The sequence below is a fragment of the Perna viridis genome, chromosome 11 (assembly GCF_037379345.1).
Source record: "Perna viridis isolate PV_CMFRI_1.1 ecotype Kerala chromosome 11, ASM3737934v1, whole genome shotgun sequence".
NCBI classification, from domain to species: Eukaryota; Metazoa; Mollusca; class Bivalvia; order Mytilida; family Mytilidae; genus Perna; species Perna viridis.
In genome coordinates this window covers 37,796,214-37,820,175 of record NC_142455.1, presented here as the reverse complement: position 1 = coordinate 37,820,175, position 23,962 = coordinate 37,796,214, and the positions used below count along the sequence as shown (strand labels likewise).

Below are 23,962 nucleotides of genomic sequence, written 5' to 3'. Positions count from 1 at the left end.
TTTCCTCGTTTGTCTACCCCGGACTTGACTTTTTATGAGCAACTCGGCGGATGTTTCTAGAAAAGCAGAGGACGCTTACCCTACCGGTGCACCTGGTCCATGCTCCCAGTTTTTAGTGGAGTCCGAGATGCTCATTTACTTTTGTTACTTTGTACGTATGATTTTAGTTACTTTATGTTCTTTGTTGTGTATGTCTGTTTTCCATGTCTGGTCTTTGTCCCTGGATTACATTCTTTTGATTACCGCTATAACCTTGGATCCCTTGATTACCCTTTTAAAGATAATACTTCATCTTTGTAGCGGAAACTGAGATTAAAGGATGTAGCCAAACGATATTCTTTCTTTCGGATCAAATCAGCTATAAAGTCAGCGTCATAAAAGTAAAGGAATAGGTCAGCAAGTAAAGGAGCACAATTTGTTCCCATTGGAATGCCGACCGTTTGTTGAAAAGCATGTCAACCACATTGTCGATTTACACTTCCAACGTATGGAAACATCTTCCTCTTTATAAAATTGGAAGATGATTTTGAATTATTTCTTACAAAGTATGACGAATCTCTACCAAGAACTATATATTTGTATCTACGTGTACCATTTTTTTCAAAAAAAAAAAAACAACAGTGTATAATGTTTTAAGTCGAGATTTTAACTGAGTATTGGAAATAGAAGTATACAGTTTTGAAAATCATAGATTTGAATGATATTATATTCAGATAATAGTCTTGAACTGATTGTCTCCAAAAGATCTTTCGATTTTTTCAAGATCCACATTGAATTAATACCACTACGGGAGTAACAAGTGTTGTGGTAGGACAGCAGACCCTCTTTGACCGTTGTAAGCAGAGATGTTAAAAGTTTTGAAAGAGGTTTTGTGGTACATTTTGCAGATCCAGCTATGAAACGTTGTGTGTATGGATTCTTGTGAAGTTTAGGAATCTAGTACATAGACGGTAAATCACAATCATCATCCTTAGTAGAGAGACCAATAGAGGATAGCACATATTTATGGTTTTCCACAATCTCTTCTTTGGAGAGAGTGGTAGCAGTGTAGGTCTTATCACTGCTATTATTTTCTACGTCTACCTCTGATAATAAACATTGGCTATAAAACGTTTTTTATAACGTATCTCTTTATCATTACTTCTGAGTCTATCTGATAGTGGATGTGTTCTAAACTGTCGTTTAGCGTCTGCTTATACATTATCTCTCTAGCGTGTCTTAAGCTTGTTTCTGTATTATTTAATCTAACAGTCTGAAATATATCCAATGCACGCAACATATACCGCGATTGTAACGTGGGTGGCACAAATTTCATCATTTCATTTAAAACGTACTCAAAAGAACATATTTATGTCTATTTGGTATAAAATATGTTATTAGTAATGTTCTGGTTATATTATTCCAAATGAGTGTCACAAACTCTAACTTGTTTACATATATATTAACTATCAATAATGTAATTAACAACTACAGTACGTAATGTAATTCTTCTTAAAACCAATTAAGTAACACAGCAAAGTTCAACTTTAAGAATACTGCCTTCAATATGGTAAGTTTTTTATATTGTTTTTGAAAGGTTTTAGACTGCACTGCACCTTGGCTTTGAGTCATGGTTTAAAAACAACCAGTATCTTGCGATATGTTTAAATTTCTTACCTTGTATGTAATAATTAGTTATCAAGAGATGATTAGTGGTTATTTCCAATGAAAAACACTTTTTTATTGAAAAGAATAGTAATTTATTTATCAAATATAATCTATAAGTATATTTATCATCATGAACGTTTACACAACTATTGTGATATAAAGTCTAGCTATAAATCGAAAAAACATTTATAAACAAAATCATGTTCACAGTATTGCAATTTAGTCTGTATTATTAACATTTCAAACAACATGTTATTTAGATTAACTTTTAAATAATCAATAGATGAACAAGGGAATTCCATGCAAACAGAAAATAAAACGCAGACGTAAAGTAGCACTTTGTAAGCTTTGTCTGAGGAAACAATTATTAACTTTTTACGGGAAACTTTATAATATCAGTGTGATTTGTATTACATGCATGGCTGATAATACACATTACAAACATATTTAAATGTGTAGTATAGTTAGGTCCTGTGTTTGAAACAAAATACAGGACCTTTTAACGACAAAATGCTCATTTCATTTTTGTTTTACTTTTAGATCAAAGAAATGAACTTTAATCGGTCGTTACTTGGTAGAGGTTATGTAGGCGTGGCAACAGTATGATTGGTCAAGGAAAAATCCAATACACCTAACTAACAGAGGTTCAATCTTAAAAGGACCATATTCAATTAAGCGGATAACAGGAAAATATTACTAGACCTACACTTACCATCATAACTTCCACACTGATGTAGTAAGTATACTATTTGATTAACATATTTTATTACACGACTGGATGTTGAAGTTATCTGTTTTATTATATAGGTTGCAGTGATTTGCAGAATGTTCCCAGTGAAAAACAAAATCTAAAATTCACACTGTGTAATTAATTCGTTAATTTTACACTCGCACTTTCTCACGTCAACATGTCACAAATATCAATCCGCCGCTAACCCAATTTTAAATTCATGTTGAAAATAGCAACAATTAATATGATAATAATTGGTTATCGTTAATTACCAGAATATGATCATTCGTGCCAACAACGAATTAAGATTTAACTAATGCACAGAAAAATTTCCGCACATCCGTTACATCTAGGCGTTCTTCGGCATTCCTGATCATATTTTGGTTATTAAAGAATCAAAAATATTTAAAACAAAACTGTTGCAATACCTGGTTATCTGTCTTGTTGAAAATTGTAGAGCTGTTAATAATTAAATTCATGCAAGGAGATCAAAGATAATCTTATCAAAAACATTGAAGAATTAGTCATTTGAAGTATTTTAAATGAGCCAATACTGTAAACTGTAAACAATATCGATTGTAACCAGTATGTTTCAAAAGAAAATGAACATATTGCATATTGTTAAGAAAATAGAAGTATTTAAAATAACTATTAATTTTTTCGTCATGTTCTTTTTTTTTTTTTTTTTTTTTATTTTTTATTTTTTTTTTTTTTTAATTATTATTAAAGAATGCAGTATATTTGATAGTTAATTTAGAAATGTAAATGTGAATGCTGAAGTATAGACTTCCAAAATATTTTGTTTTACATGTTTCGGCGTAGTTAATGTACTTAATCAATACCGATGTGGAGTGAAATATTTTGGATTGTCTGCAATGTAAATTTAATAACAAGAAATAAAAAACGTATTTACACTATGAATAACTTGTATTTTTAGATTGGTTGGTTGAGGAACAGGGAATTTGGAACTTATTAAAGCTAAGTTATTGCTTATTAAACAGTTTTTATTACAGTTGTTAATGCACTCATACACAATCGTCATATATAGTACCAAGACCGATCTATGTAACTAAGTTTACGATCATTTATTAATAAGTTAATAGTTTTAGATCATTTGTTCAACTGTCAAACAGTTTCTGTAAAAAAAAATAGCGGCGGCATTCTGCAAACGAAATCTGGCACTAGTTTTTGATCTATCACAGATCAGTCAATATCATCCATTAACCAGAGAAATTGTTTCGCTGATAAGTTCAGAGTCATATATAAACATATTATTAATAATTATAAGCTTATTCGGCTGTTAAAGGTAAACCGTGATTGACAAATATACAGTAGCGATCCCTTCTACCTACTCTTGCAATCCGTCAGAATCTGTCAGACAAAAAAAAAGGTCCATGACAGATAATAGAACAAAATTCCTTACAGAGTCTGACCGATTCTGACAGAAACTGTCCTGGGTCACGACAAAGAAAAACGAAAAGCTGTTCTAAACTGTCATACCACTGGACAGTTATTGATACTAGTTCAGTCTATGTTAGAACAGGAAGTCTGGTTAAAAAATAGTGGACACAGTACTAAACAGTTGAATTGTTCTGTCTGATTTAATTTGGACTATTTTAATACTTAAAAGCAATAAATCATTAAAATTACTATTGAATTAATTCGACCTGTTGTCTGATGGTTTGATATAGCTATCATGTGGGTGATTATGACATATATATTCTAGTCAAAATACTTTAGATATGACATTTTCTTGCAAAATGTATGGGTGTGAGCACTTTTCAATTTCCAAAAGGGTATTATCTCATTGTAAAAGTGTTCAATGTAAGTATCATGCTGGTAATTGGGACATATTTGTGACAGTCAAAATTCTAAAAATACATATGTTTGCAAAATGTATGTGTACGAGCACTTTTAATTTTCATAAGGGTCTACAATTATTTAATAAAATGTTACTTTGTTTTAAGTTTAACTAATATGTGGGTGACTACAACACACATATTTCAGTCACAACTCTATAAGAATGATATTTCTTGTAAAATGCATGAATGCAAGCACTTATAATTTCCATTACGTCTAAAAGAATTGAATATAATGGTTTATTTTTTTTTATTTCACTATCATGTGGGTGCTCATGACTGCGACACATACATTTCAGTCATAATTCTTTACAAATTACACTTTTTTTTCTTGCAAATTGTACGAGTATGAACACTTTTATTCCCGATAAAGCTCTTACATATATAAAATATATGAGGCTAAACACTTTAAATGTTAATAAGAGTATACAATTATTGTATGAAATGTCAATCTAATTTTCATTTGGTTGCGTGTGACACATATACTTCAGTCCAAATTACTATACATTCGACATTTTCATGCAAAGCATTTGTAATTTCGATAAGTCGAAGCTCATTGGATATGTGTTTGCAGAATCTTTGAGTGCGAGCACTTATGATTTCAATAAGGATCTTAAATTGTTGTATACAATGTATTTGTTTTAAATCTTACTATCATTTGGATGACTGTGACAAATATATTTCAGTCAGAATTATTTTAATTTGACATTTTTTGCAAATATATGAGTGCGAACACTTTCAAGTGACGTAGCGCCTGGTACGGTATATATGGCAAGGGTCGTACCAATATTGTCTGTTGGTACTGGATGTTGTACATTAATTGAAAAATAGGGTAACAGCTAAATATAATAAGTTAAAATATAACAAAGCTTCCTTCTCACCATACCCTTTGAAAATATGTCAGAAACTATTCTAATCAACGCAATTTAGAAGTTGAATATTACTGGCTAGGTGATGTTATACAGATTGACAGATTGATGTCAAACATAACAGTTTCTAATTAGAGAGTTTCAAGACCCATGATAGATTACGACATAGTTTATTTAAACCCCCGACAGATGCTGGCAAGGTGTGTCGCGATTTAGAACAGTTTCTGACTGTTTAGAACTTTTCAATGAGAGCGAACTCTCACAGAATCGAAGAGTGGTGAGAAATGTGCCAACTGTATATAGTATGTACGAAATTAGTCTATGTTATGGAGTTCTTTGCTCTTATTCGATTCCGAATATGTCATAAATTTATCTTTATTGCAGATTTGTCATTTATTAGGGAAAACAAAGATGACAAGAAGACACGCGACCAAAAATAACGACAGCGCTGTTAATAGTAAAAGTGTAGATTAAAACAAAATCCACAAAAATGAAAAAAAAGGTGTTATTGTGTTCAAATCGGGTTTAGTAATTCCTTCTACATCGTGATGGGCCTAAATGAATACGCATTCATGAAATTCCTTACGGAGGTGAAGCCAGAAATCGCAATGTTGAATGTCTGGACAAGAAGTTTAATTTAGTAATTCATCAATTGAGAAAGATTTAATGTGCGTGCCTCGAAGCTGTCCAGCAGAAACTATCGTATACTGCATTTTTGTTTTGCATGTGTCAAGTGTTGTTACTCGATCAATATCACAATGAAGATGATAGAGAAATATAAATGTTTATCATCTTAACAATGCTAAGGTAAGCCTTACAAAAATTAATCATATTTGTTCTTTATTTTTGTACTAACAACATGCGGCTATTATTGCAACATATATTTCTGAATATTTATTTAATTCTTGGCAACAATTTAAGACAAGGTTGGAGACAAATTTCTATTTAAACTAAGAGCTTACAGTTAAAAGTTCGCAATTTCATAAGCCTTTTCTTTAACTTATCCTTTGTCGATATCAACTTGTAAAAAAACACATACAACCCTATCACTATCTAATTTGCGTTTAAAACTTTGTATGGCGTAAAATTTAGGACCTGGATGTAATAACATGGTAACTTTATGTATAACCACTGGGTTTAAGTTTGACCTTTTACCTTTTAAAATTTTTGCGGATATATCAACCACATGGGCTTTGTCTAATTTGCACTTTTTTATTTGAATTTCATATCTTAAAATATAATTTTAGATCTGGATGACACCATGATCATCATTTTGTAAATATGTTGACATTTAATAAGTGTATCCATCTACACCACGAACAATGATTTATTCAACTTGTTACAGTTTTCCTTCCTCTTTTGTCTACTGTAGACTTGACTTTTTATGAGCAATTCGGTGGGTGTTACTAAAAAGCAGAGGACGCTTACCATACCGGTGGACCTGGTGCATGCTTGCAGGTTTTATGTATGAAGTCCGAGTTGCCCATTTACTTTTGTTACTTTGTATGTATTATTTTCGTTATATAATGTTTTCGTTGTGTCTGTCTGTTTTCCATGTCTGGTCTTTGTCCCTAGATTACATTCATTTTATTTACGTCAGACTCTTGATTAATATCTCATGGACATTTTTACATTTAAGAAGAGACTTAATTCTTTTTAAATAATACGATAATTATATTTTATCATTCGTAGTATTTTAAGACCAAGACAACACGAACATCATGTTTGATGTCTTTGTTTAGATAGTATATATACATTACATCGCCATATTTCCTTTGAATTCTTTTGTTTGTTCATTGTCGTTGTTCGTTATTTGTAAACTTTGCGTTATTCCTTCCAGTAAATCGTCTAAATATTTCTTTAAGATATAATAAACGTTGAAACGAAATTTTGTTGTATATTTTTTATCTGTATCATACCAAAATAAAAATCTAAATATTCCCACAACCGTCTTGAAAGTTGTCTCAAATATATTACGATATGAGTACATTGCGTAGAAGATACAAGTGTTAAGAAGTTGGTATTTTAACTTTGATTATTTTCCACCTTATTTGTTTAAATAAAAGTACTGATAATACAAGCAATTTTTAAATGCATGCATATTTTTACTAATTGCAATTACCTGTATATGTTTGAACCAATTATTAAATGGATTTCATATCTTAAGTGTTTTTTTTTTTTTATTTGCAGATATAAAGACGACATTTCTAGATGTTTAGCAGTCATCGGAATAATGCATCTTTTTTTATGAATAAAGTCAAACAATGTTTTTTTTTCTAAGCAGAAATCGGGGAAACCACGATTACTAACTTCATTGTTCCCATGGTTTTACTATTGGTTCTTCCCCTCAGTTAGGCTTATTTTAGTTAATAGTTACATTTTTCTGGATATTTATTTTTCCAGTTGCAAAAAGCTAAATGTAATTGTAGAATATCACGTTAAAGTCATTAATACGTGAAATGGGGAGGATTGTGATCATGCTAAAGTACTTTAAGCCCGCCGCATTTATTGAGCCTGCCCCAAGTCAGGAATTTCAGGGCCACTGTACATATTGCTTCGTTTTCACTGTCAGTTTACTTTTATGTTGCTGGAGTCGATAGGGGCAACCGTTTGCTCTACCCATGTATATTGTTGTCTTGGGCTAGCTGCAATATAACCCATGGTTTGAAAGTTTGCTCCTCATTCACTAACGACGAATAGGTGGCTTTGAGCTGATATGTATCCCTCCCCATGGAGTTGTTCTCTCTTTTATGCATTCACTGCATCCTGCGTTTTCAGACTAAAAACTGAGAATAATATACACAGAATATCTTAAATTAAACAAACTCAACAAAACCATTACAGAACAAAAAATAAACCTTAAACTAACAAACCAAAAACCACAGAAATAACAAACAAATTATCAATAACAAAAAATAAAACCGGCAAAACCAAACAACATAAAACAACCTAGACCGTATAAAAAAGTGGGGGCAATCCTCAGATTTGGTCAGTTATACGGAGGTATGGAACAGTCTTTAAAACCGACACAGCAGTTCCATTATAATTTTATATAAAGAGTTTGATCACAATGAAAAATGATTTTATAAGTTTTGTGTGTCCTTCAATGTATTTATTGTATCAATTGTCAAAACAAATACTGAAATTGAAGGAGTATCGCCATAGGTTATTGTGTATATGTAGAAAGACGGTTGATACAATCGATTTGCCATTCTCTAATGATTACATCCAGTTTTTCCTTTTGCCAGGAATTTTCATCTGTCTGATGGTACACGAATGTGATGGGCTACACTGAAAATCAGGCTTACCGAATCTCGTGAATATCACTTCTTTACATTTATAGCCGACCCAATAATTTTACGACAGTTGAAGTGTGGCTTTTTCCACTACAGGAACAAATTAAAGTAATGTGTCAAGGTCGCCCTGAACATGAACTACTCCTTAAAAACGCTCCCATTGTGTTCCAATATTATTGTAAACGGGGCAGAAAATCCTCATTCAATTTAGAGTGATGTCTGCACGTTGCAGTATATTACTTCCTATATTTATTTCTCATTATTTGTCTCTTGACTTTTAAATCATTTGTTCTGCTTTGGACTGTTAAGATAGACCTTTTATGCTTACCAATCGTTTACCTACATTTATGGCGATAAACTGAAGATTTAAAAATCTTTGAGGCTCTGATCTAAAGCGTTTAGTGCGAGAGTTATTGTACATGTAATGTACCGTTTTTGTGTTGGTTAAAGTGTCATATAGATGAACGTCCGGGAGTATCAATGTGATTAGTACTTAAATGACTTACATTACACATAGAAAAAAAAAAGATGAATAAATGAACATTCAATCAATGTTAAGGGCATTATGAAACATTAACAAATACAATGTGCAGACCGAACGTTTTCATATATAAGTTGAACTGAAACAATTGAATTGAATTGAAAAGACGTGGATAATCTATAAAGTGTTATTTGCACTTTGACCAACGAAATATTATCTTTTCAATAAATTCAAATATTTGCATTGATGAAGAATTATTCCTTCTGAATTGTTATTATATTAAGATAAAAAAAAAACAAAAAAAAAAACTGTCTCCTTAAACACGCTTGGTTAGAGACTCACATATTTCCAAATCTTCAGTTGAAATACAATGAAGAATATCCGAAATGTAAGCAATGAAATGCTACGGATAAAGGATCAAATGTAACTTTAATCAAAACGGGATCAATTTGAAAGTCAAGATACTAAGATGAAATAAAAAACATGGCGAAATGCATAACTAACAACAAACTGGAAAGTAAAATGAATGAGTAACTCTATTCCGTTAATAAATATGCATTTGGGCCTAAAGCTTTGTAGGATATAAACCTTATTTATCTTTAGGAGTTATTAATGTCAAAGAAGGCCATGACAAATCATATGCATTTGTTCATATGTCATTGTTTGTAAAGAATTTGTAAAGTATTGATATTCTCGCAATTAAGCTAAATGCAGCACAAACATTAGTGTGATATTAACAAAATGGAAACTCCATGCTCGGGATCAGATTGAAAATAACTATCGGTGAATGGGGAATCAATGCTTTTGATTGCGTTTTCTTTCATGGAAAACCACAACCCATGTTTTTATTTGTAGTTGTCTACTAGACATATTGGTCAAACTCGGTATCAAAGAATAATATAGGGAACCAAGGTTATAGCGGTAATCCGGTAATCAAAAGAATGCAACCCAGGGACAAAGACCAGACATGGGAAACAGACATACATAAAGTAACTAAAATCATATATACAAAGTAACAAAAGCAAATTAGCAACTCGGACTCAAACCTGAGAGCATGGATCAGGTGCAACGGTGTGGGTAAGCGTCTTCTGATTTTCTAGAAACACCTACCCAGTTGCTCATAAAAAGTCAAGTCCTGGGTAGTCGAAAGAGGAAAGGGAAACAATGACACGTTGAACAAGTCAGTTTTCAAGGCGCAGATGAATACACCTAACGGTCAACGAGTTCACGATGACGACCATAAAACTTCCGTTGTAATGATTTCAATCTTGTAGCAATAAAGCCCTGTCATGAAGCTTATGTATTAGAATTTTAACGCGATTAAAAAAATCTGCATGGTTACGGCAAGCTCTGAGATAACCTAAAAGTTTTGATATGCTCCATACGCAGGTGCTGACGGGATGTTGCCACATATGAAAGGAAAGTTGACAATTCTGAATTGAAAGTCACGATTGTCGTAAAGTGTACGTCAAGATATAAGGCTGTAGTATCTTATATATCAAGCTCTTTGGGGCAGATGCAATATATCAAATCCCCGAATTTAGGATTGTTTAAAGATAATACTTCACCTATGTAACGCAAACTCATGTTCAAGGATCTAGTTAAACTATATTGTTTCTTCAAATCAGATCAGCTATAAAGTCAGCTCCATGAAACTGAAGGAATAGGTCAAATCATCATAGGAGTTAAGTGTATTTATCGTATCGATTTTGATAAAGGGTCTCTTACTCTATAACGGTCTGCAAATGAATAAACAAAAAACAGACAAGATATATGTCAATCACCTGTCAGATATAAAGTTGATGGTTTGAACGAATTAAAAAGAATGTGCTAAGAGTAAATCGCATTCAGAAAAATATTTTAACGCACGAAGAACAAGTACAAAGGTGTTTGCAGGCCGAACCAAAACGTTATGTATACGAACCGCTAACGATCTAGACGTATTGACAACTGATAGGAAACAAATTGAACGATTTCATAGCGAATACACAACGAATCTTACTAAATAATATATGAATTTATTACTTTTTATGAATAAGTGAACAAATTAAAGAAAATTGCAGGTCTTACTGTTCTGCTGTTGTTCAATGTTGATATTTCTTCTTTAATTAGAGCTAATCCGAAAACAAAAAATGTACTACAAGAAGATAGTTTTACGGGACTGTATTATTGATATTACTTAATTAACAACCCATATTGCTACATGTGTGGTTAATTCTTCAATACTTAGTGTAATGAATTAATTACGGGAGTTTTCTCATTGATATTTGGGGTAAAAATGTTTCAAACTTTTCAAAAAAAAAAAAACTCTTAAAAATATCTACATCAGTGTTAAAAACAAATCAGTATATATCATATCTACAGTTGATAAGATCATAGTGTGTCAGCAAAACCCACCCGTGCACTGAATACGTAGAAAAAAATATATCAAAACTACCCAACTGAGATGAAAAATGTCAGTTCAAGGCCACTTATGGGTCTTCAATGAACGAAGAGGTCTATTTACCAAAAAAACAACAAACAAAAAAAAAAGCGTAATTGTTAAATAATTGACTATTGAATATCAATTATGTATAAAATATAAGTTTTCGTACATGTAATGAACTGTTTTATGATTAAAAAGTCATATTGCTGAACACCCGGTAGTATCACATAGAAAAAGGCCCGTGGACCCATAGATAACAGTGTTATCACATAGATAGAGACGATTGATTTGTATATCAAAGTGCTTATTTTCAGCAGTGTGAAGTTGGTTACTTATTCGACATTCGTTTGATATTCATTTGAATCTTATTTCACATTCGATTGACATTAATTTTATTTTCATCAATTTCCAATTTAGATATAATTTGTATTTTTATATTCAAAATACAAAAAATCTAAAACATTACAGATCAATACTCGGATATCGATCCACAGAGCTCCAAAATTGTCGGTTTTCACATCAGACCTGTATATTTTAGCGACTTTTTCCCCCGTTAACCGGAAGTGTTTCAAGCAGCCACTATATAATATACAACATTAAATGTTGATAATGTAAACCAAAAATACCACTAAGTGCAAAAGTATAAAGAAGGTCTTTCAGCATAAAATTGGGGTCTTAGTTCATATTGGTTACGCCACGCTAGATAGTAGTATAATTGTTACCTCTGAAAATACAGGTGAGGGCCACAAGTGTTTCTGTCTACCTTGGAGCTGGTGGCGCACAGTGGTCTAATGACAACAACTGGAATAATTAAAACAAAAAAAAAAAAAATCAATTTGAAGACAGAAGCTTTCGGTTTACATGTAACTGCCCAACTTGTTAGAATTTTATATCCCTTTTTAGGTATGTCCTGTAATCTGTAAACATTACTGTATCGAAGTTGAGGGCCTCCTAACGGTGATTGCTTAAGAAATCTTTGCATTTGCACGGAAGTCTATATTTTCCTTAATAATTACTTCCGACAATAAAGAAAAATGTTGAGTACGAGTAAATAAATCTGTAAATTTGAGAAATGCTTTGGACTAATCATTACAAGTTAAGAACAATGAAAACAAAATGTGTCTTAACCGTTATAAAGACATTCCAAAAAACATCCCTTATACAAGAATACAAATACAATCATTTAAATATATATAAATTGTCCATATTGCGTATGATTTCAAACAGACGGACGAACAACAACAACAACAACAACAACTCTGAGTGGCAAACGAGAAATCACTTCATTACAAACCTACTGACATAACCCCTAATTAGTAATTAGTAAATATCATTATGGCCGAAGTTTTACAGTCGCCATGAGGATTTGATAACCGATTTAAAGTTTCTAAATAGGATTTTCCAGATAGACATTGTGTGATGTTAGTATATGTAATAAACGAATATTTTCTTTCACAATGGGGCAGATTTTAGTGGTTAAGTGTGGTTACCATTCTTTTGCCCAGAAAGAAAAATAAAAGAAAAAGAAATAAAAGAACTAGGTTTCAAAAATTTCTCAAGTCCTACAGGCATTTTGCTTCATCATTTGTTTTTTTCGTATCCATCTGCGCCATGAAACTGATTTACTCAACGTGTCATAGTTGTCCTCTCCTCTTTCAGGCAACTCCGCGGGTGTTTCTAGAAAAGTAGAGGACGCTTATTCTTTTGGTGGACCTGGTCCATGCTGCTAATTTTCATTGGCGTCTGAGTTGCTCATTTGCTTTTGTTACTTTGTATGTATAGTTTTAGTCACTTCATGTTCTTTGTTGTGTATGTCTGTTTTCCATGTCTCTGGATTACATTCTTTTGATTACCGCTATAACCTTGGTTTCCTTGAGTATTCTTTCAAAGTAAGAACTTTTTTTTAATTCATTGTACACACAATTATATTACAGAAATATGATCAATCGAAAAAAAAAATGCTATGAAATCGATCGGTAATAGGTTGTGTACAGAACACAGTTTTTGTGATCACCACAAATTCAGATGAGATTTGTTAAGATTCGTAAAACCAACATCTTAGCCTGTTGACACCTGGATATGGGAAAATTCGTTCCTGGTTCAACTTTAAAAAGTGAGATTCTGTATCATTATTCTATCTTTATTTATCTCTGGGATGTCGTAAAAGGAGTCAACAGGAATAAGGTAAACGGTTACTCCCTTCACACATCATTATTCAAAAAAATAATCTAACAGAAAAACTCACTTAATTAAATGTTTCTTTATATATGGATAGACAGCCAGTTAATCACTCCAAATATTTTCTGCTGACAAAATGTTTTGTCAGACATCATTCTAATTCGTATTTTTTTTGTCATAGAAACATTTTTGTGATTGTAAAGAAAACCTGAAATAGATGCCTATCAGAAATTATAACTGAAAATTTCTAAACTAATGTCAACCCTGAGATTTCAAGGTTTTTGTTAATTAACGAAAACAATATTGTTAAGAAAAAGACTCAATAAACTTTATTCATTTGGTATGGACACATTTTGACCACTAATACAACGATGACAGACAACTTATAAACAAACATTGAAAAAAAGAGTAACAACTTTTTGTTATTTTTTTTACAGTGAAGACGGTGGTCCATTTCCCATGGCACAGAACTGCTAAACAATAAGCTTACATTAATCAATTTTCAATTTTCATTGTTGCCATAATCTTAAGCATCTTACCAACTGATGAAGTTTTAACATTCAATTCGACAGCAGATTAAGTTTTCACGGATTTCTTTGACATCGTATGGACATGACATGAAATTACTCCGTTGGAGAAAGAGGGAAGATGCACTTCCTTTGCTCCTGGTCCATACTTATATGTTTTGAATTTGAGCCGGGTCGATCTTTTACTTGTTGTGTGCTTACGTCACGTTTCAGTTTATTCTTTGATCTTACTGTCTCAATTTTTGGCTCAATATTTTCCCTTTACTTTCAAACCTTAATTTTGTCTTGGCTTGAATTTGATCTTACATCCATTCCATTCTAACGCCTATGAGATTTTTTTCGGAGCATTGGCAAAATCTGTGCAGTTCTGGCATCAAATAACTGTACAATCATTTGATAGGTATTTTGATTTTTTCTTCATTAAGAATGTTCTGTCCGTCGGTATGCCAACCAATCTCAATACTTCGCTCACGTCTAACCAGTCGCCTAAGACACCACTCGCTTACTTTAATATATTTGTTTTTTTTATCTTTTAGCAGGACATGATGATACATATTTTGTTGCAAAGGGTTTCATTTAGTCCTCTCCATTGAATAAATTTTTATTCATGCCTATTTTCTATGCAGAATATAAATTATTGAACATTCAATCACTAGTCCTATTAAAACCATGTATTAATCCAAACTGAAAAAAAAGGTACATCACAAGTTACACGTGTTTACTAGAAGAGTAGTCAGGGGAACCAAGATTCTAGAGGAAATCAAAAGAATAAAATATAGGGGCAAAAACCGGACATGGAAAACATTGAGAACCGTTCGGAGTCCACTAAAAATATTAATTTTGCTTTTATCAATGCTTATTACTATATCATGCTATTCAGAATATTGCCCTAAGTATAGTTACGATCTCATTTGCTTATTTAAGACAGTTCATTAAAGCCCCCCCCCCCCCATCCCCCCCACACACACAAATGAATGTACGTTTACAAACAACATACTGAAACTTATTACAAAGATATCGGTATTATACAAAATTATACCGTACGAAATGATTTAATAACGTAAAACGATAAAGTGTAAAGGCATACACATATTTTCAATTCATGTGTAATCTTTCTAACATTTGTAGAATATGTATATTTGTGTCTACAAATATGAAGTTATCGTCCTCTTATATTATGATAGCCTATATGAAAGGCTTTTATGTCAATCACATGTTTTTTTTTTCGTGTTTTTGACTCAATTGCTCGACGGTCTAAGTTTTCCTGGTACAGCATATATGAAGAACCATAATTAACATAAATAACATTATGCAACTCGATGTCTCATCTTTACAATTGTATCCAGAAAGATGCAGTAACCCTTACGATTTGAAAAAAAAGAATGCTTTATTTATTTTTTGGCAACAAAAAGGTTCGTAAATGGGTGACATAAGGACAGCAAAAAAATCATATTTTAGTCGATGAGTGAGGGTTGGGGATAGGTTGAGGTCGCAAGGTGGGTTATTAAAGCCAACGTACTACATGAAAGACTGAACCCCCTAAATTAGACTGAACAAAGCTTAAATGGTCACGCACAGCAGGTATCTTACATGTAGATACTGAACGACTGAATTAATATAAAACATAAAACAAATTTTGTCCAGACCGAAATGGCCTTTTAAGACTTTAACCAAAGTACTTGTTGAGGTAATGCCTAAATGTCCTTCGGAACACCAAAATAATGCTTGAAACTGGCACTTGTTTTGCACCTAAAATAATTATTTTGGGTAAATGAGAATGTTTTATTTTATTCATCTTTATGTCAACCATTTCAAGGATTTTGAAGTCTCTAATACACTTCACTCTGAGAAATTAATTTAACAGATATATTTTCACGAATTTAGTGTGTGGCCAGTAATACTTTTTTGTATGTTGTCTGACTCAAATCAAAGTTCATTATATTCAATAGACTATTTTCTCTAGCTCACCTTAAGTACATGCATACTTCATGATACGTATTCGCATTATTTTCTTTATTTTCTTAAAAATGCTGAAGTAACTTCATTTGTAAGGCTAATCCTTATACTTATTTCAAAGTATTTCGAGATCGATGTGCTTAAAAAGCTATACTACTTTTCCCAGACAGACAGGAATAAACAAAAGAAAGCAAAATAAATAAATATAATTGAACTAACGGGTGAAATTGTTTGATTGCATAAGGATTTCATAATTACTGCCTTAAGACTCTGATGAACCAAAACTATAATAATTGAAGTTCATCAAGGTGTTTGAAAAAAAAAATGTTCAAGACGGTTTTAGTAGGATTATCATAAGATTTCAATATTTTTTCTTTCATTATTTGAAGATGGTATAATATGATGATTATTTACATACTCTGATATCACAGATAATTACAGAGACTATAGGAAATGTCTTCTGTCACCAAGAGTATTTTAATTCTTTGTATTGATAATTTGGAACTCAGGTAATTGAAGATCCTTAAACATCTTAAAAAGCTGTAATAAGTTTCATATTGCTTTGATAACCTCGGGGAGAGAGACATAATTTGATTGCTTGGTTAAACAAATCAAAAGATTAAAACGACAATACTGATCCGTAAAAGTGAACATTGATTAAAAGATATACCAAGTTTATATCATGTGGAAAACGATATAATCTCTAAAAGCTCCTGTAACAGAGTGTATCCGTTGTTTGATAATAAAATACCCCTATAACGTTACCTCAGGAGATATCTGTAGTTCTGAACACTGACACTGAATTTTATCTGATATGTTCCACCCTTTGTTATTTAAAATATGATAGTTCTTCTTTGTTGTTGTCATCGTGTGTTTCTTTTATCCGTTTGTCCAAAGTCTGATGATATCATGTTCCTTTAACTTTATTACGATCTGTTAAATATCTGGTTTATAATTGTGGATTTTATTTGAAGTATTCTTTATAAGTTGATGGGGTGAATTGAAATGTATCCAATGCACTTAAGTACCACCTCGTTTGTCATGTTGGTGGCAAATATATAAAAAATATTACATGAAACATATTTAAAAGAACAAATTTACATCCAATTTTCTGTATACAATATATGTCACTAATGCATCCATTGTTATTTTATTTCTTAATGGCTGAAATTAAAACAAAAGTGTTTATATATCTTTCTACAGTCAATGAAAACATTGATATAAACGCAAGTATGTATTTCCTTGTTACCATAAAGCGGGTAGTTTTCGATGGGTCTTAATTTGGCGCTTTTTAGCAGTCTGTTTAAACTATATTTACTCAGAGCCTAAACACTTAGTGCACCACTTTACATCTGCAAAATTAAATATCCGCAAAACTTGTTGCATACTTTTTTCGGTTTAATATCGTTGAAATTTACACCACGCCAAAATATGGTATATTTTTGCAATAAGAACTTAGCCCCAAATATAAAGAAATATATTTTAATAATTAATTTAATAATCGCTCATATAATCGTAAGTCACCATTTGGGATTCGAAACGTTTCCGATTGAGCTATGCCCTGATATTAGCCTAGTGGTATGAATTTTAAGAACAAAGTTATCGATTCAATTGTGTTGTTCAAATTGTATTACCGTATATCGTATTCTTTATTTGTCAATAAGATATGAATAATTTGTACATCAAAGTGTTTGTCTTCAAGAGAATGGAAAAAAAACAACAACATTTTAACCTTTTCGGAATGGATACAGGCCTTGAGGGCTTTAGTTTTGAAATGTAGGTCAATGACTGTCAATATCAGTTTTCAATGTGCCCGATGTAGAAAAAAACTTTGTCCACTAAACAGGACAAACCTATTATCGTACCAGCATACAAAGTCCAATACAACATTGTCTGTGTTTGGAAAACGTATTTCATCCAATGTTTATTATTAGAGATAGACGTGGAAATCAATAGCGGCTATAAGACATATACTGCTGCTACCAAATTCTTCGTCTTCCTTAACTCCACAGGAATCCACACAATTAACGCTACATGGCTGGATCTGCAAAATGTACCACCAACCCTCTTTCAAAAGTTCTAACTTTATATTCACATCTGTAAAAGAAGGTATACATTCCTTCATTTTTCTAAATATGTCTGAAAAATACTTGGATTTTCTCGACTGAGTCTCACCCTATCCAATCAAATCTCAAAAAGTCTTGACTGTGTCTCGACTTGTTTTGACTCAGTCTCGACTTGTCTTATCTTGTCTTGACCAGTCTTGACCAGTCTTGACCAAGTTTTCACAAATCTCCACCTGTCTAGAAGAGTCTTGAACAGTCTTACCAGACTTGAATAGTCTGAAAGAAATCTTGAACAGTCTTAAATGAATCTCAAACTGTGTCGATAACATACATTTAACAATTTAGGACTGAAAACAGTCCTAATATAAGAATTCAAAGATAAAATCACTGTATCTCTTTTATGCAAAATCTGTGCAGATTATAACTGGAAAACCCGTTCGTGGTAACCTCTGAAGCACGCCGTTTTTTAAATACTCCTCTTCAGCTCCGAAGTTATTTTTAAAAAGAAAAATGAATCACTTTTCGGTGTATATTAACACCGCTCAGGTGTCCTGGGTACACACAGCACCAGATAAAATTTCTAAATACCTGTATATGACGTTCATCATTATACTAGAGAAAATTGTATACTAGTATTTATGCTATTCAGCAAATATACAATATACCATGCAACCGGTCCTGGCAAGTGGCATTTATTACGATCCTCGAAATCACAATACACATATTACTTTCATAAATTTTGAACAAAATGTGCAGATTATAGCTTGAAAACATGTTCGTGGTGACCTCTGAAGCCAGCCTTTTTAAACACTCCTGTTCAGCCCGAAGATATTTTTAAAAAGAATCTCAATCACTATTCGGTGCATCTTAACACCGCTCAGGAGTCCTTGGTACACACAGGACCAGATGAAAACACTAGATAAATATATGGGGCGTTCATCATTATACCAGAGAAAATTGTATACGAGTATTTACGCTATTCAGATAATATAAAATATATCGTACAATCGGCCGCCACGTGGCATTCATTACGATCCTCGAAATCACAATACCTACATGAACTACTTGAATCACATAAACGATAAACATGGTACCGTATAAAATGATAATGTTGTATCATTATTTTACGGACTTATGTTGTTATATAATATTCGTTTGATAGATTAATTACAAAAAAAAAAATAATAATAATAATAATAATAATAAAAATAAAAAAATAAAATAACTTTTCTTTTCTTTTCTTTCCTTTTTTGTTTTGTTTGTTTGTTTGTTTGTTTTTTTTTTTGTATGTTGTGTGTGCGGTTTTTTATGAAATAAAAAAATATAGTTTATAAAAAGAGTTTATGTATATAGAGAAGAAAATGAGTTAAAATCATGCCAGTCAATAATAGTATTAACTGTTTAATACTATTTGCAATCTATATCTTAAGTATATCTATATATAGTCGGAAGAGAAACAAAGATATGTTTTAAGCATTTTAAAAATAATTGAAGATATTACAGATGAGAGATGCATCCCGTATACAGCATAAGAAAGGAATTTGTGTGGACTGACGGAAGTACGGACACCCTACACTTTTACATATCCTCATTTTGCAAGTTTAGGTATAACGATATCCAAATGCCTGACCATTTAATGATATGGTTTTTCGTCTTTTTGCAGAAAGGACGGGAACGACTTTACCAGTCGTATAGACCCTCCTTTAAACTAGTCGTACTGCCAAATAATAGAAATTCCACTCCCTCTTTCACCGAAAACAATGTGTCTGGCTATCTGTTGTTAAGATGTAACTTGTATAAGTATTGAGAAATATGTATTTAATGTCTGTAGCGGATGTTCTGCGTTAATGTTGTAGATGAATGATTTCGCATCATAACGCAAAATTCTTTCCTATACATACCACATACACATACCACATGCACACGTTTATTAGTCTAAATTCCAAGCTGCCTATATCACATGTTTGTCCGTAAATAATACAAGATAAAATATTTGTTTTCACACCTCTATATTTCTTGATGCTAAAGGTCTGCATACGTATACTAAATAGAAAATGCGCTTAATTTTAGCACGCTAATTTCCGTTTGAATACTAGTATTTAAGTGTAAAATAAAATTATGAATATATATATATCCATGCAGATTAAAGTTTCTAAACACATAACGCACAACTGCTGGTAAAATATTCAATATAACATTCTCGTATACATGTATTTATAGACGTGCCAAGAAACTGATTACATGATGAAAATAATAATGCAGCACCGAAAACAAATAACAGATCCAATGACCCAGCATTGAGGTATAAACCCTTAGTTATACATGCGATTATGCTGTTCAAAGGATATTATACCGCTATAACCTTGGTTCACTTGATTACTCTTTCAATTGAAGAGGCACTTAATTGTACATTAGTGTGCTATGTCAGTAATAATACAATACCCACCTATTTAGGCATGATGTAACAAGTACGAATCAAGTTGTGGATAATGATCAAACAACTACTGGATATATAGTGGATATATAGTGCATGTTATTTAATAAAGAGCGTTTCTTCATTTTACAAGAATCCCCCGCTCGATTCCCTCGTCTTTGGCTCATTGCGCAGTTAGCATTGTCACCTTATGAAAAACAAAACAAATCCCCAAAGCCGATAAGTCGTCCCTTTGCATAGTAAGGGTAAAATAATGCTTAATGTGCTGGTATATCAAAAGATGTTTCAGGTGAAATTATGTGTTTTTTTTTAATGATGGGAGCAGCATTCTTAATATAATAACTTATGCTTGACAAACTAATTTGTTTATTCCTTTAAGCATTTGCCATGTGTCGCGGAACTCATTATTGTTGCGTGATTAGTACCGGATTATACTCATTAGCAATTTTGTGGTTGCCGCTGGCGGTGCAGGACATGCAAATCATTCTGGATGTCCCTTTTTATGGGAGTTCTTATTGCTAGTGCTTCAGTTTATCAGTGTTTAAATGCAATCTTTTTTATTCGGTTGCTGCAATGTAGATCTTCTCTGTTTTATGTGTTCACGTTCAGGCTATGTTTTTGAATTTTTACGTAATTGAATATCACACTGTTGACATTCTTTTTGTCTATATTTTGTTATGCTAATATATTTCAATGATGCGTTTTATTACCTGGAGGGTTATACCTTAAATATTGAAATTAGGTTACCACATAAAATATCCATATCCACACATAAATACTAAGTTTAAAACGAATGCAGTACAAAATAAAAAAACAAAATATTGCACATAATGATTTTAATACGCTCCCGAAGCGAGCGTAAATGGCTGTATTATCAACTGGGTCATGTATACTTATGGGCAGAAAATGCATCAATATCCGGTTTGTGCATGTAAATTCAGGAACTTAAAAACTGTATAATAGCAGCTTCAGTTTCGTACACTTCGAAAAATGTGATTGAGAACAGAACCAGTCTCAGTAGCGTTTTTGATTAAGTTCAAAACATATCATATTATTTCAAAGATATGGATTGTCAAAACAGTCAACAGAAAGCGCTCCAACGTTAACGAAAATACCATTACCCATAATTCCGTACTATTGCCAAAACGACATGAAGACATTTTCGAACCAATAACCGTGACTTGCGCAATAACGTATATCCGTTTTGAGTTCGTTTATAGACATGGTGTTTATGCTAAAGGAATAACTGCGAGGTTACCTACACAAATAATACAAACAAATAAAATCATTAAAGAAATAAAATCAAAACACCTGCTTATGGTTTAAACATCGGAGAATGTGTAAGCTCTACAATAGCCAATGCGCATTCTTAATTGTTTTAGTCGTCTGCCCTCGCTAAAACTGTTTGAAATATGTGGTTGTATATTTTGGTAAGAGCAATTTGTTAAGTTTGAAATTAGCTTTTGTGTGGAAAAAAATGTCATCAAAAGTTCCGTCGAGCTTTAATTCACCCTCTAAAAACAAGTATATCCCGTTAAAGCCAAAATCTGATGCTGATATAGTAAGAATTTGGCTGATAATACTTATTTTTCAAGTAATCCTAAAGAAAATGGTCGAAATTTAAATATCACTGCCAATAAATTTCTAGTTGACCATGATTACATTCATTGTGATTCATAGAATTCCCCAGTGTCAATCTCCCAGGTTGTAAATGAAAGTACATTGTCAAAATTTGACTATGGTCAATATCCTTCAGAACCTATAATATCTCCTTATACTTTTCACCAAGATTATACCATAGAGAATCCTCCTTCCTCTTTGCACACTTCTCATAACATCACTGACCCAAACAAGAAAACAACCAGGAATATAAGCTCTGAAAATGTAAACAGTAGTATTAGAAAGGCCAGAAAGGTTCTTTGAAGTAATGTTTCTTAGGGGGGGGGGTTAAAAGGTTTTACCTTCCTCATATGATCTCTTCAGTTCAATTTACAATTTAAGTACCAGTCAATATACAACTTAGACTCTGTAAATGGTAAAGTGATGCATGGTGTAAAACCAAAAGAATCAAACGATGTTTTTTTTCGGTCTACATATCCTATAGTTTTACACAACGGTAATCATTTCTGCATTCAGATATGCACGTTTTAGAAAATTATATATTTGTTCCACTCTATCAGTCATATGAAACTAAAGCAAGAACGATAACTTTTGCAGAATGCCAACTTCATGTACAAGGATGACATTCCTGGGTTATTACTGCTGGTGGATTTTGAGAAGGTTTTTGATACTGTTGAACGGTCTTTTATTGAAGAGACTTTGGAATTCTATGGTTTTGGTCCGACTTTCAATAAGTGTATCAAAACATGTTATTTAGACATTTATAGTACATTTCTGAAAATGGACACATGTCAGAATTCTTTACTTTAGAAAGGGTGTGCGCCAGGGTGACCAGCTTTCACCTTACCTGTTTATTATGGTTTTTAGAGTTGCTGAGTGTAACGATTAAAATGATCAAAATGTGTCCGATGTCATGGTAGAGGACTCTGAGTTCTTACTAAGTCAAAATGCGGACGTCTCTTCTTTAATTCTGGATGACAGTGAAATTTCATTAGAAAATTCTTTATATCTCTTTGACAAATTCTCAGAGTGCGTTGTTTTGACAATATCTTGTCTGATATTGACAAGACAGAAGCAATATGGATTGGTTCAAGAAAGGGGTGTGGGGAGGAATTTTTTCCTCACAAAGATTTAAAATGGAATAACGCGGGAAGGTTTAAATAACTGGGTATATGGTTTGAATTTTCAAAGGTTGACAAAACCATTTGCAATTTTTATGATAAAATTCAGAGCATCAAGTCTCTACCTAAAGCTCTTCCTTTGTTAGTTAAGGTGTTAACAGTGCTTCCAAATCCCCCTGATACAATCCTAAGGGAGATTCAAAATATTTTCTTTAATTTTCTTTGGAATGAAAACCGAGATAAGATAAAGAGATCTGTTATTATTAATGATTGTGAGGAAGGGAGTCTTAAAATTCCAGATATTGTATCATTCTGTTACAGCCTTCAGTTAAGTTGGCTTTATAAACAATTAAATCCTCAAAATCAATCCCCTTGGAAATTTCTCTTGATAGATTATATACACAGATGGGGGTGATAAGATATTGTATGTCAGCTCTGAGGGTCTGTATCTTGTGGCATAAAAAACAATTTTGTTTTGGAGAGATGTATTTATCATTTTTTTTTCTATTTTGAAAGACACAACAGATCGAAAAGATATGGAAGTTGATTCCATTCTAAAACAATCCTTATGGCTTAACCCATTTTTGAAAATAAGGGGAAAACTGTGCATTAAACCTAAGTTCTCACAGAATGGCATAATTTTCATAAATGATGTTATATCTAAACAGAATAGTTTTTATTCTGATGGTGAATTTAAAAGGGAATACAATGTAAAAGTTAACTTTTTAGAATATCATGGAATTATCGATGCCA

General features: G+C 32.3%; 2 long non-coding RNA genes across 6 annotated transcripts in view; both read left to right on the top strand.

The window, feature by feature from the left end:
* LOC148603973 (uncharacterized) overlaps positions 1-23,962 on the top strand; it is a 137,520-nt gene that overhangs the window by 52,939 nt on the left and 60,619 nt on the right. The window lies entirely within an intron of this gene.
* LOC148603975 (uncharacterized) lies at positions 1,352-7,374 on the top strand. Of its 5 annotated transcripts, none has more exons than XR_015916417.1 (4): positions 1,352-1,549; positions 2,188-2,383; positions 3,315-5,912; positions 6,478-7,374. It is a non-coding gene; the product is annotated as an uncharacterized LOC148603975 (long non-coding RNA). The 5 variants fall into 5 exon arrangements; XR_015916418.1 differs by lacking the exon at positions 1,352-1,549 and adding an exon at positions 1,709-1,734; XR_015916419.1 differs by lacking the exon at positions 1,352-1,549 and having other exon boundaries at positions 1,937-2,383; positions 6,353-6,608; positions 7,296-7,374.